The sequence below is a fragment of the Cherax quadricarinatus genome, chromosome 54 (assembly GCF_038502225.1).
Source record: "Cherax quadricarinatus isolate ZL_2023a chromosome 54, ASM3850222v1, whole genome shotgun sequence".
Classification (NCBI taxonomy): Eukaryota; Metazoa; Arthropoda; class Malacostraca; order Decapoda; family Parastacidae; genus Cherax; species Cherax quadricarinatus.
In genome coordinates, this window is record NC_091345.1 from 9750556 (window position 1) to 9768055 (window position 17500).

The following is a 17500-nucleotide window of genomic DNA, read 5'->3' on the forward strand; positions in this document are numbered from 1 at the left end:
TCAAGTGGATGAAACGTTTTCGCAGTTGCCATAATCTGCATTGTGTATCTTGTTTACACAATGTTGGTATACTCTTCCAGTGTTCTGTTATGGAAATCTGATGCAGCGATATCAGCCCACATAAAAATTGTAAACTTGGCTTCATAAATGTGTTCGCTCATACAACTCTAGCACGTTAAATCAGTTAAAAAAACAGTTATCACTATACCGATTTAGCGCGCTCATTCATGCCTGCAGGATGCTCAAGCCCCTGGCACTCAAAACATCTTTTACCTTCTCCCACTATTTCTTCCTTGGACAGCCCAGACTCTTACAATTGTCCGCCTAAGTTTTGAAATTCCTATTCTTCAACAACTCAAAATGAACCAAACTATCTAAATAGCCCCCCAGTGCTCTCTGAAATTTATTTACATAACTTCAAACTGCCCTCTGATTTCTACTTCATTATTTTTATAATATCAAACATAATAGCTCCACTTACTCGTGTCTCTTCGCTGTGCTACTTGAAAGTCATGTCTCACAATTACATAAGTGTTTATACCATTATACTCGGGAATATTTCCTGCTTTTGTTTCATTAATAAACTTCTCTTTCCTCAAATATCTCAACGCTCCATTTACCTTCCTTTCACTCGTCTGTTCGTTCTGCGATTCACCTCGTCTTTCGTACACCAATCTGCCACACAAGAAACTCGCATGCCGAGACATCCAGTCCTATAAATCTAAATGCATTCGCTTTCTCCATACCCCCTCCAGTCTAATGTTTCATTATTTACTTTAACATTTCGTACTTATTATCACTCGTATGTCTGCCTTAAACTTCCTTCTCTAACACACTCCGCAACTTTTCTGAATCTCCCAACACCACTATTGTCATCAGAAAATAGTAACTGTGACATCTCTCATCTCATACCAGAGTCATTTATCTCTTAAGCTAACGCCTCTCCCCCAGCTCTAGCATTCTTTTCTTACAGTTAGGTAATTCTGTTTTCTCTAGCATTCCCTAACCTGAGCCTCCCTTTCCTCGTAATATATTTTTACGCTTATTAATAACCTGTTACATCTTCTGTACATTTGCAATGTCTGCATTATCCGGTCTATAATATGCCATTTCTAAATTATTAAAGGCAGCATATAGTTCCTAACCCTTTATGCAAGTATTGTTCACTTAGATGCTTCAAAGTAAATATTTAGTCTACTTATCTACAACCGTTACTAATTTCTCCTTATTCCTCTACTTTTCCTCATGCCTGTAACTCTTTAGATAATTATACTAACATACACATTGCACTCTCTCTTGTCTTTTTTCCTCGTCTTCTTTACCCTTTACAAAGGAACTATGCAGGGAAGCCTGGTCAAGGACTGTGCTGCGGGGGCGTTGACCCCCAGAACACCCTCAAATCGTCAGGTACCTTCCTTTAATGAGTATTTGAATAAACTCTCTTCTCCAAAGCTTAACAGGTTAGGTTCTCTACTTCCCACCATCAGAATTGCTACATCCCGCACCCAACCCACAGACTGCAGGTGCTGTACTTACCTCCTTCAGAACAATATCATCTCCATCCTTCCTTCAGAGTGCAAGCAATACACCCACATCCAGAATGGCAACATCCCCCACACAACCTTCCGAGTGAAGGAAACTTACTTCCCAGCCACCCTCGGAGCTGCAGCATCCCCACCCATCAAAGACTCTTCAGATAAGCAGCCTGGGCTTCAAGGGCACGTTTGTGGCAACCAGGAACCTTTCCCCTCATCCCTCCCCGAATTTGACAAAATATTGAAACTATCAGAGAGAGAGAGAGAGAGAGAGAGAGAGAGAGAGAGAGAGAGAGAGAGAGAGAGGGAGAGAGATGTACGATTAAGGTTACGAGAAAATCATATGCTACATCAATTTTTTTGCAGGCTAAAAGCTGTTATCTTACCTCAGCCCATCCCTGTGTAAGGTGTCTCGGCTGGTAGCCCACTCAGCTCACATAATGAGTGTCCGTGGTTCGATCTCCGTTACGGGTGGAAACATTGGATGTGTTCCCTTAAGACACCTGCTATCCCTATTTACCTAGCACCAAATAGGTACCTTTGTTTTACCGACTGGTGTGGGTCGCATCCTGGGGATTGGTAGTATACCTTAATAAAAGTGTATCATATGATTTTAACATATGTTTTCTCGTAATTTCCTTTCATATTATCTAATATACATATGGAGACAAAAAGTATGTTCACAGTATAATATAGTACACACCTAATAACACACAGATGGCTAAGTTCCCACACCTAATAACACACAGATGGCTAAGTTCCCACACCTAATAACACACAGATGGCTAAGTTCCCACACCTAATAACACACAGATGGCTAAGTTCCCACACCTAATAACACACAGATGGCTAAGTTCCCACACCTAATAACACACAGATGGCTAAGTTCCCACACCTAATAACACACAGATGGCTAAGTTCCAACACCTAATAACACACAGATGGCTAAGTTCCCACACCTAATAACACACAGATGGCTAAGTTCCCACACCTAATAACACACAGATGGCTAAATTCCCACACCTAATAACACACAGATGGCTGAATTCCCACACCTAATAACACACAGATGGCTAAGTTCCCATACCTAATAACACACAGATGGCTAAGTTCCCACACCTAATAACACACAGATGGCTAAGTTCCCACACCTAATAACACACAGATGGCTAAGTTCCCACACCTAATAACACACAGATGGCTAAGTTCCCACACCTAATAACACACAGATGGCTAAGTTCCCACACCTAATAACACACAGATGGCTAAGTTCCCACACCTAATAACACACAGATGGCTAAGTTCCCACACCTAATAACACACAGATGGCTAAGTCTGAAAACTTCCGAAGTGGAGCTTCAAAATGGCTACCAAAGTTAATAAAAAAGTATTGATAAATGTCTGGAAACATTAAAGACGTCCATGTCAACTGACAGGAAAAGAAAAAGAAAAAAAATGTTAACCACATATAAGGTCAATCAAAGAGTTGAAAGAATAGAAAAAAATATAGTTGCTGCAGCAGAGATAACAAGAGGCAACATCTGTAAGTTGAAAGGAAAAGCCGAATGGGAAGGATGAGAGAAGCCTTTGCAGAGTGGTTCACCGCTGGAATTATTTAAGATGGAAGATAGCAAGTCCTACAATCAGAAAATATTTAAAAAAAATTTGTATGGTAAAAAAAATGAGTAATTATACTACACACACACACACACACACACACACACACACACACACACACACACACACACACACAGGACTTCAAAGAGACCTGGACAGACTGGACACCTGGTCCAGCAAATGGCTTCTCGAATTTAATCCTGCCAAATGCAAAGTCATGAAGATAGGGGAAGGGCACAGAAGACCACAGACAGAGTATAGGCTAGGTGGCCAAAGACTGCAAACCTCACTCAAGGAGAAAGATCTTGGGGTGAGTATAACACCGAGCATGTCTCCGGAAGCACACATCAATCAGATAACTGCTGCAGCATATGGGCGCCTGGCAAACCTGAGAACAGCATTCCGACACCTTAGTAAGGAATCATTCAAGACACTGTACACCGTGTATGTCAGGCCCATACTGGAGTATGCAGCACCTGTTTGGAACCCGCACTTGATAAAGCACGTCAAGAAACTAGAGAAAGTACAAAGGTTTGCGACAAGGTTAGTTCCAGAGCTAAGGGGAATGTCCTATGAAGAAAGATTAAGGGAAATCGGCCTGACGACACTGGAGGACAGGAGGGTCAGGGGAGACATGATAACGACATATAAAATACTGCGTGGAATAGACAAGGTGGACAAGGACAGGATGTTCCAGGGAGGGGACACAGAAACAAGAGGCCACAATTGGAAGTTGAAGACACAAATGAGGCAGAGAGATAGTAGGAAGTATTTCTTCAGTCATAGAGTTGTAAGGCAGTGGAATAGCCTAGAAAATGACGTAGTGGAGGCAGGAACCATACACAGTTTTAAGACGAGGTTTGATAAAGCTCATGGAGCGGGGAGAGAGAGGGTCTAGTAGCAACCGGTGAAGAGGCGGGGCCAGGAGCTAGGACTCGACCCCTGCAACCACAAATAGGTGAGTACAAATAGGTGAGTACACACACGCACACACACACGCACGCACATTGTGTGTGCATAGGATGAAAATTTAATAGTTATTTATACCCATTAAATCCTTACAGACCACCACCAATGAGATTTATTCCTAATGTGTATAAATATAACTATATTTTTTAAAGGAGTGAACCGGTAAGCCAATGGAAGGCCTCGGTCAGATGACCAAAAGCTGCAAGTGAAGATCATCATATGACAAAGACCTGTTTCCTGACAAACCTTATCTAACCTAACCACCAATGGCTGACTATCACCAACACTGCTGAGACAACACATCAAGTCTTGGACTGGCAAGACCACAAACATTTTGTCGTGTTGTTAATCCCTACGTGTTCGTAAGAGGCTGTAAGCCGATTACGGCTCACAGTTTGGTTACTGGTGTGACTTGACAGGCTTCAGGAGATTAACCCGGCATCTTGAAGGTCAAGATTAGTGAGAAATGAGAATCTATGAAGAATAGGTGAGGAGGAGGAGATTGTAAGAGTAATGAAGCGAGGTGGAGAAGATTAAAGAGAGTGATAGGAGTCTTAAAGAGAATAACAGGAAATTAAGGAACCGACAGGAATCTTAATAGAAGTCTAAGGGGTGAAATAAACTAAGAAAAGTGAGAAGAGTCTAAGAAAAATGAGATGTATCTAAAAGAAGGAAGAATAATCTAAAAGAGGCGAGAAGAATGAAAGATATCTGAGAGAAATAACAGATACCTCGGTGGAATTGGAGGAATCCGAGAAAACAGAGAGAAAAAAAAGAGAAAAGGGACGAAAATGAATAGGAGAAAGCGAGGATAAAAGGAGAGGGTTAAAAAAGAGGATAAAACTCGTGAAAAAGGGATGAAAGGGTAGGGGAGAAGGAGGAAAGGTAAACGGATGAACTAGTTGCCGGAAACCTGCCAAACAGGAGACAGGAAACAAGAGTCAGCAGAGAATCAGTGGGTCGAGAGAAGGAGACCAACACGCAGCGATGAATCTTGGGAAGAGGAAGAGAGAAGAAAATTATTACTCACACAAGAAACGAGCAACGTAAGGAAAAAGAAAGTGAGAGAGAGAGAGTGAATGTTGTATTTCTGAAAGAGTAATTTGGGAACCGGAAAATAGTGCTCTTAAAGCTTATCGAGTATCAGACGGACACAGGAAGACACACGGGGGGGGGGGGAAGGGGGAGGCGCTGAATTATTTCCCCTTCGAAAATAAAAAAACTGAAATCATAACTAAAAGCAATGGCAAAAAAAAAATGTTACGTAAATTGTGTAGATTTTTTAGAAGTTCAAAGTAAATAAGAATATTTAGAAATATATATATATATACATATATATATATATATACATACATATATATATATTTATATATACATACATATATATATATTTACATATATATATATATATTTACATATATATATATTTACATATATATATATATTTACATATATATATATTTACATATATATATATATATTTACATATATATTTACATATATATATATTTACATATATATATATATATATTTATATATATATATATATATTTACATATATATATATATATATAAAGCAAAAATGTTCTAGGTAGTAGGTTGGTAGACAGCACCCGCCCAGGGAGGTACTACCGTCCTGCCAAGTGAGTGTAAAACGAAAGCCCGTAATTGTTTTACATGATGGTAGGATTGCTGGTGTCCTTTTTTCTGTCTCATAAACATGCAAGATTTCAGGTACGTCTTGCTACTTCTACTTACACTTAGGTCACACTACACATGCATGTACAAGCATATATATGTATATATACACATCCCTCTGGGTTTTCTTCTATTTTCTTTCTAGTTCTTGTTCTTGTTTATTTCCTCTTATCTCCACGGGGAAGTGGAACAGAATTCTTCCTCCGTAAGCCATGCGTGTTGTAAGAGGCGACTAAAATGCCGGGAGCAAGGGGCTGGTAACTCTTTCTCCCGTATAAATTACTAAATTTAAAAAGAGAAACTTTCGTTTTTCTTTTTTTGGGCCACCCTGCCTTGGTGGGATACGGCCGGTTTGTTGAAAAAAAAATTAAAAACGTAACGAGGGCCCTCCCCCCCCTCAAGATTCACCATACTTTTTAGCCTCTTTCCTTCTCTCTAACCTTCCTCGTCAAACAAAAGCAGGTCAGTAAAGTTGTCAAGTTGCTAAATACGTAAAGTTACTTTGGCCACTTTATTTTCTGGGGTTACTTTACTGTTAATGTGGGACGTGAGGAAAATAGGACATTTGTTCAACATCTGGGAATCTTTATTACGGAAACGTTTCGTTAGTCAGTGGTTTCTTCAGTCCATTACAGAGGAGAGCAGTAGACGATGATAAGTTTGAGGTAATCAGTCCCTAAGCCTGGAGTTGATGTGCTCAGTTCTTCAGTCTTGAGGAAAGCACAGCATATGCGACTCCAGGCTGAGGGAATAATTACCTCAAACTCATCATCTTCCACTGCTCTCTTCTGTAATGGACTGAAGAAGCCACCGGCGTAACGTTTCCCTAATAAAGATTCCCAAATGTTACCCAATTATCTCATTCTTCAAATTGTCGGTTTTCCAAACCATTTATTTCGTATGGGAAGTGAAAAGTGGACTCTAATAAGTGTTTATGCACCTGAAGAAGAGACGATTATAGAGGCGAGAGGGCGTTAGTAATATGTGAGGTCAAAAAAATGTCTTCCACAGACCTTCCGATCTGACATTATCCTCTCATTGGCAAAGTATAAGAGATGGAACCACAAAACATCACTGTATTCCGCTGTATAATAGGAATAATGAAAAGAGAGGAACTACAGCATCCAGAAGCCACTCCGGAAGAGTTGAGCAAGTTAGCCTCTCCACTAGCTAAATGCCTGCAAAAAGAAAATCCTTTTTATTGTCCTTCTCAGCAAATATTCTACCTGACATGCAAAAGTTAGAATCAATATTCTGAGATGAGGTCATATCAGCAAAGTAGCATCTCAAGTATGTATTGCCTCCAGAGTGTAAGATCACTTGTAGGCTTTAGGCCTAATGAAAAAGATAATAATTAGACACTTGTGCAACATCTGGGAATTTTTACTAGTAGATGTTTCGCCATCCAGTGACTTTATCAATACATTACGTGGCCATATTGAATACTACTGGTATACAACTGGAAAAGCCCAGTAGACTTACGCCCCAAAAGAGATGTAGGCCTGTTCTTCGCTTGGTCTAATCTCTGTATGAGAATAAGGTTCTGCTAAGTCAACATTTTTATAAGGTTTACAATGAGCCTGATCCAGCGGCATCTTTAATAGTGATGAGTACATTGAAGTTTGAACACTATCCCTTTTCCCATCTTTGTTCTCGAACATCGGAATAAATGCTTTGATTCCCCTCATTGTTTTTGGCAATAACGTAAGAGCGGAGGAGCACTGCAGCAGGTTTAATACCCATGTTAGGTAGGTCCTTCTCAAATCCAACCCTTCAACCATCTCTCTTCGTTTCTGTCTCTTCTGTCCTGACTCATCCGTCTGACATATTGGAAACAGGTGACGGGGTTGAATAGCAATCACCTAAAATAAGAAAAAAATCCTTCTTAATAACAATCTGAGAAAATTCGACTTTGTATTTACCCATAGAAATCGATACTCCCATTAAAATGCCTCCACTTGTGTGTCTAGGAAAGAGAAGTGCCGAGAGTCTACAAGGATCATAATCCAGCCATGGGTCTGAGGCTACGAACACTGACTCTGCTCCTTGTATCAAGGGCCTCTGTGTCTCCTCCTAGACGGCAGGACATCGTAAAAGCAGTAGTCGGGTGTAAACTCTCAGACAGGCGGGGGAAAAAAAACAGCAATTTTGCCGCGACGGGGGGCATAACAGAGGAAAGAAAGAGCAATGAAATGGAAGTAAATCAATATGAGAGAATAATAGCTGTCACTAGCAGATCAAGGGCGGGTGGGTGGGTGTGGGTGTAACCGCCGAGAGGGGCTCGATACTTAGCTGCGCTATCCCGACCTCCTAGACCATTTTGATCAGCATCACTGGCTTCTGGCCTCTTGGGCATTATCTACTCATGAAGCTTTGTAATGAGTTTGTCTTCACCACGGTCTCATCCACCTCATTCCACTTCCCCATCCCTGAGACGAAAAAAATACTTCCTTACGTCCCCATGATTTGTGTCTTCAGCTTCCACTTATGCCCCGTTGATAGTCTTAAATTCGAGCAGTCTGTCTGTCAGTCGCATCAATCCCTCTTGAGATTTTGTACGTAGTAATCATGTCCTCCTTTATCCTTCTCTAAGGTCATGAGGTTCATTTCCAGCAACTTCTCCTCATGGTGCATTTCCTTTAGTTGTGGAACTAGCCTGGTTGCAAATCTTTGGAACTTTTCCAGTTTCTTCACGTGCTTGTCCGGGTGTGGGCTCTATGATGCGACCGCGTACTCAGTGATCGGCGTATGTGGTGTATAAGAATCTCAAAGGTTCTTTAGTCAAGTTCTTGAGTGCTCTTCTGAGGTTTTACTAATCTTGCCGCTATCATCTCGTGGTTTATGTGCAGTTCCAGCGATATGTTAGGTGTTGTATTCACCCCAGGTCCTTTATACTTACTGATATCTGCAGCTTTTCTACGCCATGCTGTACTCTGTGTCCGGTCTGCCACTTGTTTAACAACATCTGTTCAGGCCTCCCTGGAGTTTATTTTCTCCTGTTCTTATTTTCTCATTAATTTCACATAGTTACACAGGACTCAATCCCTTCTGAAAGGTCATTCATGTATATTAACAGCAGTTGTCCTACAACTGATCCTTGCAGAGGGATGACCTGGTGCTCGGCACCACGGAGTGACCTGGTGATAGGCACCATTAGGTCACCTGGTGCTAGGCACTACGGGGTCACCTGGTGCTAGGCGCCACGGGGGTCACTTGGTGCTCGGCAGCATGGGGTTACCTGGTGCTAGGCACCACGGAGTGACCTGATGCTGTGTACACCGTGTACGTCAGGCCCATACTGGAGTATGTAGCAGCAGTACGGAAAGCCCCCGTTATTCTCTCCCATTCGGATGTCTTTTCCCTTACTGTTACTCTCTGTCTTCTGTCTTTTAGGTCCTCCTTGACCTAGTGGAGCACTCTGTCTTTAAGCCCTGTTTATTCTTCCAATTTCTAGACTAATTTCCGATCTGGTCCTTTATCAAATGCTTTGTATAGTCCAAGAAAATGCTATGCAACCAACCCTGTTTCTCTGGCTTTATTACTCTGACTTTGTCATAGAATTCCAGCAGATTCGCAAGATTGAATTTTCCATCTCTAAATCCATGCTAGTTTTCTTTAAAGAACAGTCTTTCCTTTTCCTTACTATCTTCTCCATAACTTTTGACATTACAGATGTTAGAGATACTGACGTATATTTCAGGGTCTCTTGTCTGTCTTCTCTTTTTTTGTACGAATGCGGACTACATCGGTAATTTTCCAATTTTCAGGCACCTGTCCTGAATGGAGAGATTAGTTTGAATATCTCTGCTATTGAGTCACTTAATTTTTTTGTTGCCTTTCTCTCAGCATCCACAGAGATGTTTTATGATACCATTGTTTATGTTCCAGCTAACTCGTGTAGCCATCTTGTCACTTCTTTTTTCGTTGTGTTGATACTCTCTGGGATCTGTTGGTTTGTTCTGACTACAGTGCCTTTCTGTAGTTTTTCCACTTTCTTTAGTGAAGGCTTTTTGAATATTCTGTTAAGCACTATACATATTCTCTTGTCATTTTCTTTTAGTGCCCGTTCCTCCTTTATCACTTATTCCTTTACAGCTGTCTATATTTTTTTTTCTTATGTGGCTGCGGAGCAACTTTGGTCCTGTTTTTAATGTGGACCAGGTGTTTACAGTGAAACATATAAGTGAACAGTATTTAGATAAGGCTAAAGAGGTCTTTGTGGCATTTATGGATTTGGAAAAGGCGTATGACAGGGTGGATAGGGGGGCAATGTGGCAGATGTTGCAAGTGTATGGTGTAGGAGGTAGGTTACTGAAAGCAGTGAAGAGTTTTTACGAGGATAGTGAGGCTCAAGTTAGAGTATGTAGGAAAGAGGGAAATTTTTTCCCAGTAAAAGTAGGCCTTAGACAAGGATGTGTGATGTCACCGTGGTTGTTTAATATATTTATAGATGGGGTTGTAAGAGAAGTAAATGCGAGGGTCTTGGCAAGAGGCGTGGAGTTAAAAGATAAAGAATCACACACAAAGTGGGAGTTGTCACAGCTGCTCTTTGCCGATGACACTGTGCTCTTGGGAGATTCTGAAGAGAAGTTGCAGAGATTGGTGGATGAATTTGGTAGGGTGTGCAAAAGAAGAAAATTAAAGGTGAATACAGGAAAGAGTAAGGTTATGAGGATAACAAAAAGATTAGGTGATGAAAGATTGAATATCAGATTGGAGGGAGAGAGTATGGAGGAGGTGAACGTATTCAGATATTTGGGAGTGGACGTGCACGGATGGGTCTCATGAATAACGAGGTGTCCTAGAATTGATGAGAGGAAGACTGAGTGCTGCACCAGGAGTCTGTGGATAGCACAAGAACTTGGTGCCTGAGGCAAAGAGGGTCACTGTTAGAGCAGAGTCTTGCACGCATCTTTATGGTGTGGAACGGGTGATGATGCTGCAGGAGAGATAGCTGGAGCAGTGAGAGTCAAACGTACCCATTCGAGTGCAACTTCGTTGTTTAGGTCTCTTGACCAGAGAATCTGTCTTAGCTGTTACAATTTTAGGACAATTGATCTGGCTTATCAAAACTTGTATAGTCCAGAAAGGCTGAGGAAGGTTGTCTGAGTTTATTCTGACTTGTAGAGAATTGCAACAGAAATTAAACTTCAAGATCATCTAGTCTGTAGTGAAGGAAGTCTGCTTTCTTACTCTTCTCAGAACTGTTGGAATTAAATGTTATATCTTTTTAAACTATCTATCAGTCCCCCTCCCTTTTATTTTTGTATATTTGTTTCTAGCTCTATGCTTTTTCTTTTTCTTAATTTTTATTTTCTCTTTAGTTTTTCTAAGTCTTCTTGCTCCTTTTCTTGACCTCTTTGCATTTTTTATTTTATCTTGGGTTCTCTTTGTTTTTCACTCTTTTTTTTTCATGCTTTGTATAAATCTCTCCTTTACCTCTTGGTACTCTGACTCTATCGTCTCCATCATTTCATGTTCAGTTCTACCTTCTAGTTTCCTCTTCCAATCTACTTCGATCAAAAATGGACTGGAAGAGGAAACTAGAAGGAAACAATCCACTTCGCTCAGAAGTGGATTGGACAGACGAAGTCTCTCACTTCGTCTATCACGGGTTTTATCATTTAGCAATAAAGTACCCTACCCGCAGGGTGTGTTTTGTTTACAAGAGCCCGACATGTATCATGTATAAAGTTGAATGATTATTCAAGCCACATGAATGCTGTTCCGGGGTTTGCTGCTCTTGTACAAGTCGGAGAAAATATAGTTCAGTGTTTACAAGCGGTGATATGTTCCATGAGAGGTTAACCCCCAGACCTAATTTTGAGTGACTTTTGTATCTTATCGTCTCCCAGGTTGTTTCTGTCTCCAGTCTTCACTGTCCTCATCCACACTCAAGTAACATTCATTTGTCTGAGTTCAAATCCAACAGTCAAATGTTAAACGTTTGCACGTTTTTCTCTCGTTTTATCCGCCTCATTAATTTTACATCAGCAGACGTACAGGACTCGTTGACTTCTGGTAGGTCATTAACATATATTAGGAGTAACAGCTGTGTGCGTGTGAGTGTGAGTGCGTATGCGTATGTGTTTTTGTGTGTGTACTCACCTATATCTGGTTACAGGGGTCGAGTCACAGTTCCATGCCCCTCTCCTTCGCTTGCCGCTAGTGGGTTCACTCCTGGTATCAAAAGCCTTATCGTGTATGGATCATGCCTCTACCATTACACAGTTCGGTTCGTTGCACTTGCCGACCATCGAAACGCTGAAGAAATACTTCCTAACATCTCTATGATTTTGATTTCAGCTTTCTGCTGTGCTCTTATGTTCCTGTTTAACGATTCTAGATCTATCTTTCCCTATCCACTCTAACAGTTCCCTTCAGTAACTGAGTCTAAACTCCGTTTGCGGTCTTCTTTGCCCATCCTAAACTTCATAATTTTGCACTTACTGTAGTTATATTCTAGAACCCACATGTCAGACCAGACCAGTCACTCCATGTCCATTTTGTAGTCTTTCCCTGTTCATACCTTTTCGTATTCTCCTCAGTAGTTTCACATTTTCTACGATCAGGGATGCCTCTGACTCCATCCCATCCGTCACGTTATTCACATACACAAGAAATAAATCCGGTCCTTATACCGATCCTTGTGCAACCCCACTCGTCAGACGCACCCATTTTGACTCCTCTTCCCGAACAATCACTTGGCATTTTCTTTCTGGTAAATATTCCATGATCCATTGTAGTGCTTTCTTTGTTATTCCTGCCTGCTCCTCTTACTTTTGTTCCAGTGTCTTGTGTGGCACTGAATCGAAAGCTCTCTTATAGACCATAAATATACAGTTTACCCATCCTTCTCTCTCTCTCTCTCTCTCTTTCCTTCCTCACTTTAGTTACCTTGTAAATTTCTGGTAAGTTTGCGTGACAGAATTTACCTTCTCTGAAGGTGTGCTGGCTGTTGTTTATGAACCCACTTCTTTCTAGGTACTCCACCACCGTTCTCCTGGCAATCTCCATAACCTTACTTACTATGCATGCCAGTGACACTAAACTGTAATTTAACACTGTCTCCTTTCTTTATTACTGAGGGTAAATATGCTGTCTTCCACACCTCTGGCAGTTGCCTGTTTCTACTGACTTGAGAAATCGTAGCTAATGGTTCAGTGTTTTCTTCCCTTATGTCACGGTGGGAGATTATCTGGTTCCATTGCCTTCGAGGTATCTAACTCGCACAATAGTTTCCCTTCCTCTTTTCTTGTCTTACGCATTGTATTTAGCACTAGCTGGTGCACTCTTTCTTTTTGACTTTTTGGTATTGTCCCTCTTTCCTCCGAGAAGCCCTCTTTATATTTCTTGCTGAGCTCCTCACAGACTTCCTGACCATTCCTTGTTAGTTTTCATCGTTCATTCTTCACCCTGATTACCTAGTCATTTACGGTGGTCTTCCTCCTGATGTGACTGTACTGCCACTTATGGTCAGATTTGGCTTTCGATGCTTTGTCATTCTCAAATTGTTGTAGCGCCTCTTTAGTTCCTGGTCCTGAGGCTTGTTTCTTTGTTTTTCTGCGTTCTTTTGCCTCCTATATTTTTTCCCATGCTCTAGCGCTTCTAGCTCTCTTCTATCTGCGCCTCTAGGCGAACCTAGAGGCACAGATAGGCTTATGTTCGCCTAGGAGCATCTTCGGCTCCTGGGCATGAGTTCCTCTTCTGCCTCCTGGCGCTTTCCAGCCATGTACTTCATCATCTCATTCACTGCCTTCCCTTCCTTTCCTGCTGCTGCTCATTCAGGTATTGCCTCTTTCTTGTGCAGTCTCCTCTTTTGAAGTTTGGCTTCTCTCATCCTTTCTGTGTGTGCGTGTATACTCAGTTGTGGTTGAAGGGGTCGGGTCACGGCTCCTGGCCCCGTCTCTTCACTGTCGCTACTGTGTGTGTGTGTGTGTGTGTGTGTGTGTGTGTGTGTGTGTGATCCTATAATTCCTAAAGACGTAATATTATTTATGATCAGTAGCGACAAGTGCGCACAATTATGTTAACGTAAGATGACATTTTGATCACCAAGAAACAGAAAGCTTTCTCTTGTTCTTCATCAGATGATGACTCACTCATTGATTAAGCAGCTACAGTAATTAAACAACTGTTGTATCTATGTTGAGTGTCAGTGATCCGAAAAAGGGTAGAGCAACACCAATTAGATGAAGAGTCTTTAGTTGCTCACATGGAGCTTGGTATCCTCCTGAATGGTCAGTTTAAAGTATTTATTTACAGCTAGGTCGTCGAAGCGCAATTCTTAGAGAGTCCTTCCACTGCCTGTACGTCCTGCCTGTGATTGTCTTGAGTTGCTATTTCTAAGGCTCTTATCTGACGATATTGCCTGCACTGAGTCAGCACTATTGAGGCTGCCTGCTTACATTGCTACTTCCAACGAGTATACACTCTGGGATTGTCCCGAGACTCTTACCTTATACTGCTACCTCAATTGAATTTTCACTCTGCCTAAGGTTATCGTGAGACTTATCGTACATTGCTGCATCCACTGAATCTACACTTTCCCTAGGGTTGTCTTGCGAGGCCGTTCCTGTGGCTGTGTTATCTTACATTGTGATTCAAGGAGGACCCATTCAAGTCTTGTCTCCATCTCCAACTCATTGTCAAACATGACATTCGCAGTCCGTCTGTCGTCTTCCTTCATGGCGGCTGATTCTGTTTTCTTTTCGCGATGAAGCCTTTGCATACACGTTGTCTTCACATATTTTTTTTTCAAATTTTAGCAACGTTTGCTATTACATTTTTTGTCGGCTTTGTGTGTAATAGACTAGTTATGTTTGCTTGGGGTCGAGCAACGGCTCCTGGTCCTACTTCTTGTCCTTACGCCATGTGGCGTAATTGGATTCTAGTTTCTTTGGTACTTTCGTCCCTCTTTACTCTACTGAGTTTGACTCTGCTATCTTTTTCCCTATCGTAATTTATTTCATTGGTAGTAATAAGCGGATTCATTCATTAAAGTTGTATGGAGTTTGCCCCCACCCCGTCGTCATCCAGGTCTTTAACTTCCATGTATGTGTGTTTCCTTTGGATTAAGCAAGGCATAATTACTGGCCTAGACCAGCGGCTCCTACCCTGTGTTCCGTGGGCCCCTGGGGGTCCGCAAAGGTAGTACTGGGGGCCGCAAAGATAGAAAATGGAGTTCCGTGAGCTAAGTTCAAAATTTCGAAAGGCTAGTGTAAAATGTAAATTACTCACGATAAGGCTGATAAGGATAAACTTTTAAAATTTCAAAGCAGTTTCTAAACAGGCAGGAATAGTCTTATTTTTTTAGAAGCGTTTTCACACTGTTGGACTGACGAATCGAAGATGCCAGACCTCCATCGAGCAACGGTCAAACTTCATTCAATACAACTTATCAGACTTTCGGTTGCACGTGAAAAATGAGTAGCCAGAACTAGCATCCAAAGAACTGAGATATTTAGAGTCATTCCCCACTACATATTTATGTTAGCAGGCTTTCTCCCAGATGTTTTATATAAAATCAAAATACAGAAACAAGATGAACGTGGAACCTGATCTAGGTTAAAACTGTCTGACACTGGAACCTGTAATTCAGAATATAGTGTCAACAAAGCAGCATCAACTATCTCATTAAATAAGTAAGTTTATAATATTACTTAATGGCTTACCCAGTTACGTATGTCTTTCAACTGAGAGATGAAACTGGGAAAAAGTTTGTTGTTAATAGACAGACCTTTCAAAAACCTGGGGTCCGTGTGGAAATTAATTTAAATGAAAGATGTCCTTGGTGGTGAAAATATTGGCAACCACTGCTAGAGAGGATCGATATTTTCCACACATTATATCTAGTACTTTACAATGCAAAATACCGGGTTTTGTTTACCGCCGCAAAATACAACCCCAGGTTTTGTACCACAGTGGGAACACTCGAAAAGTACTCAGATTTAGATTACGCGTAACCAAAGTCTTGTTAGGTATTAATTGTAAGAGGTATTTTCTCTTTTTCTTTTTTTTTTTAAGAAATGATGATAAGCTCATTCTTGAGAATCAATTTCCTCGCATCTTTGAGGTTCATAATGATCTTTAAAATCTCATTAGTAAAAGGCTCCCGGAGCAAACTTTCTCATCGCATAATATTTTTTTCCTGAGAAGCCATTTTTTTTCCTTCTCTTTCTCTAGAATTCTTTCATTTTTTTCTAATTCACTTACTTTTATTTTTACTCGGTTGTTCCGCCGTTTTCATCTGATATTCCTGAGTTCTTCGAAAATTAGATTTAGAAGTCCTGGATATTTTGTACAAGTTAAGAGTTGATATTTTGCCTCAGCTAATCAATTATAATTATTTACTAATTATTATTTATAATTCATTGGAATGTCATGTAAGAATGTCTGAAATTTCAGGGCGGATATAAAGAAAAAAAGGATGTAGTGGGTCGCTTTACTGCTATAATATTATTATTATTATTATTATTATTATTATTATTATTATTATTAAACAAGCACTACCGTATGGGTAATTAAGATTCTCTATACAGAAAGCCTTAATTTATATGCTTCGGTCTGTCTATACATTTCATCTAAATCCTACATACCTTTTTGTTTCGGTAAATTTGACCGAATGAAAATCTGCGGAATATAAGAACAGGTACCTAACCTACATGAGAAAAAAATTTAGGACAAGGTTCAGGTAGTATTTTTTTATTGTAGTGTGACCGAATAAGTCACAAAACCCTGGACTGAACAATTCCCAGCTTACTGACAATTTGGACTGCAGTTCGTCCTCTTTATATTGTGGGTTGACTGTCAAGTGTAGATTTTATTAAAACATTTTTCCTACTAGAATTCTGTTGACGAGTGGACGTCTTCCCTCGGCTGTGTAATGCGAGAAGGTGTTGCCGATGGGAGTCACTCGGGAAATGAATGATCGCTGAAAGAGTGAGGTCCTTGAAAGAGGGTATAGAGACTGCGGATGGATGCCCGTCTTGTGGTACGAGTGTCTCTCTCTCTCTCTCTCTCTAAGACATATTCCAAGACAAGGTGACAGTCCCAGACAGAGTGATAGTCCCAGAATGAGTGACAGTCCCAGACAGAGTGATAGTCCCAGAATGAGTGACAGTCCCAGACAGAGTGACAGTCCCAAACAGGGTGCTATAGTCCCAGAGAGGGTGATACAGTCCCGGACAGGGTGGCACAGTCCCAGACAGCGTAGCACAGTGCCAGACAGCATGGCACAGTACCAGACAGCGTGCCACAGTGCCAGAGTGGCATAGTGCCTGTGGGCTGGCACTCAGGCTAATGAAAGGTTCCGTGTGCCTCTCTCCTCCAGTTTATGCAAGGAGACGACCGCTTCTCAAATGTACTTGTCAGCTCCTTCTTACTCTTCAATTTACTTTCGCCTTTACATGATGAGAGAGATAAGGGGAAGGGAAGAAGAAAGGGGGGTGAGTGGAGATGGAGAAATGGAGTAGAGAGGGAAGGGAGGGATGGGTGAGGGTGAGAGGGAAGGGAGGGATGGGTGAGGGTGAGAGGGTTGAGAGTGAATTCCTCCATTTAGTTTCTTTTTCTGTCTATTTTTTTCTTCTTCTACGAAATGAGATTCTTATTCCTCATTTGGATGCGTCGACGAGATGCCGTTTCCTCTCTCTCTCTCTCTCTCTCTCTCTCTCTCTCTCTCT